This window comes from Saccopteryx leptura, chromosome 9 (genome assembly GCF_036850995.1).
Source record: "Saccopteryx leptura isolate mSacLep1 chromosome 9, mSacLep1_pri_phased_curated, whole genome shotgun sequence".
Lineage (NCBI taxonomy): Eukaryota > Metazoa > Chordata > Mammalia > Chiroptera > Emballonuridae > Saccopteryx > Saccopteryx leptura.
This window is the reverse complement of record NC_089511.1, coordinates 25,342,658-25,345,633: the sequence shown is the minus strand read 5'-3', so window position 1 is coordinate 25,345,633 and position 2,976 is coordinate 25,342,658.

The following is a 2,976-nucleotide window of genomic DNA, read 5'->3' as shown; positions in this document are numbered from 1 at the left end:
TGCCATGCACTGCTGGAGAGAGTGTTAATTGGCACCAGCATTCTGGAAAACTCTTTGACACTATTAATAAATTAAAACTATTTTATGTGTGTTGTAGGACTAAACGAATGAGTAAATACATAGATATTACTGTGAGTCATGTTTCTTACTATAGAAGAAGTAAAAAACAAATAATAAACAAGGGAAGTTGAAAAATAATCCTAACTGATTGACTGGAATTAAAAGTAAAAGAAAAGGCCCTGGCCAGCTGGCTCAGCAGTAGAGCACTGGTCTGGTGTGTGGATGTCCCAGGTTTAATTCCCAGTCAGAGTACACAGAAGGGACCATCTACTTCTCCAACCCTCCCCTACCCTCCCCTTTCTTTCTCTTTCTCTCTTTCCCTCTCTCTCTCTCTCTCTCTCTTCCCATAGTCATGGCTCAAATGAGCAAGGTGATCCTGAGTGCTGAGGATGGCTCCATGGCCTCACCCCAGTCACTAAAAATAGCTCGGTTGCCAAGCAACAGAGCAGTGGCCCCAGATGGGCAAAGCATCAGCCCCAGATGGGAGTTGTCAAGTGGATCCCAGTCAGGGTGCATGTGGGAGTCTGTCTCTGTCTCTCTGCCTCCCTGCCTCTCACTTGATTAAAAAAAAAAAGTAAAAGAAAAATATTATTTTAGCAGTTTCTGCTAAAGGGCCCATTATCAATGATACTTCAGATCTTGCTTTCAAAATGTCATATTTTTTTTCGAAAAATACAGGGTTTCTTGGAAAAAGTATGGGAGCGCCAGCAGAGGAGCCTGGAGTACCCTGACCCTGTGTCACCAGACAAGGATGATGACTGGATGCTAAATTTAAATTGGGGAAAAGGTTTGAAGAAAATGAGGATGTTTATATAGCTTTCAGGTATCTTCCCATACCTTTTAGCTAATTACAAAATAAACTTATAATGGAAAAAATAAATTACAACTTAACATAGTCAAAATTATTCACCAAAAAGCATCAATTAAAAAGAGCTATACGTGCTTCCAGACATAACTGTTAGAGAAAGACAACAGCACTTATGTAGGATTCAGACCCAAAACACATAACATGAATTCATTCACGAGGAATCATCAAAGAAACCCAAATTGAGAAACATTCTACAAAATATCTGGCCTGTATCTTTTTTTTGAAAGATCAAGAAAGGCTGAGGTACTTCCTCTTGACTAAAGGATACTGGAGAGACAGGACAACTAAATGCAATATTTGATCCTAAACTGGATCCTTTACTGTAGAAATATAGTTTAAAAGAATATTATTAGGCATCAGCCCAGCATGTGTAAGTCCCAGGTTCAATTCCCAGCCAGGGCACACAGGAGAAGCGCCCATCTGTTTCTCCACCCCTCCCCCTCTCTTTTCTCTATATCTCTCTCTTTCCCTCCCACAGCCAAGGCTCCACTGGAGCAAAGTTGCCCTGGGCGCTGAGTATGGCTCAATGGCCTCCACCTCAGGTGCTAGAATGGTTCCAGTTGCAGCAGGGCAATGCCCTAAATAGGCCAAGTATCGCCCCCTGGTGGGCATGCTGAGTGGATCCTGGTTGGGCACATGCGGGAATCTGTCTGCCTGCCTCTCGCCACCCCCCCCCCCCCAGCTTCTCACTTCAGAAAAAAAAAAAAGGGATATTATTAGAACAATTGATATACTTGGAATATAACCTATAGAATAGGCAACAGTATTATTTAATATTAAATTCCCTGAATGTAATAGCTCTACTATGGTTGTGCGAACAAATATCCTCATTCATCAGAAATACATCTGGCAGTGTTAAGGGGTTAAGGCCCTGATGCATACAACCTGCTTTCAAATGATTCAAATAAAGCCTGACCTGTGGTGGCGCAATGTATAAAGCATCAACCTGGAACACAGAGGTCGCCGATTCAAAAGCCTGGACATCCTGGTCAAGGCACATACCAGAAACAGCTATTACTGCTTCCTGTTCTTCCCCCACCTTTCTCTCTCTCTCTCTCTCTCTCTCAAATTAATAAATAAAATCTTTAAAAAAAGAAATATTAGAATTGTTATAAAACAATACCTGACAAGAAGTTGCCTAATAAAAAAAAAGATTCAAAAAATACTCTGTATGTAAGGTATTGATATATAGACAGATAAATGATAGGTAGCTAGATGATTGCTTCATAGAGAAATAGATAATGAACAGAGAGAAAATACATAAGAAATTTCTTTCATTTCAACTACTCCTTTCTCTGACCCAGTTTACTTCTTTCTTTAATTTTTATTATCTTGTTTATTTTTCTGATTTTCTTAATGACATTAAATTTTCAAATTACCCACTTCTGGCATAGAGCAATCTTTCACTTCGATCTCTTTCCTGAATTCAGCCAACTCTGGTGGTATTTCTTCTTGGGTTTTGTGTGTGTGTGCATGTCTATTTTTGTTCCTGGTTTTTGAATATCTGATTTTAGATGTTTTCTTTTTAAATTATCCATGTTTTCGGTGGGGTTATGGTATAGCTTTATTCTGCTTCAGGGATGATTTTTGCAGGGAATCTTTATCAACTGAAACATATTGATTCTCAATTTCTGTTTTCTTCTCATATTTGTTTTAAATAGAATTGATCTCATTTTCACTTTCACTAGGCATTTCACATGGAAGGTTCCTGGAGGAGTTGGTATAACTTGTTACACTTTCCTTACTGATTGATATCTTTTGTGGAGTTGGGACTCAGTGAACAGTTGGGATATTCTTTGAGCTTGGGTAAATTTCCCCATTTATCAGTATGTCCTACCTATTCACAGCATACTATAAGGAAGTCAAAGATACTATTCTTGACTATACTAATTTTTTAAATATGTATTAAAGAATTAATATAAAAAGAAAGAAAAATAAAATATATACCTTAAAGCAGTGGTCCCCAACCTCCAGGCCATGGACTGGTACCAGTCCGTGGGCCATTTGGTACTAGTCCGCAGAGAAAGAATAAATAATATTATTTCCGT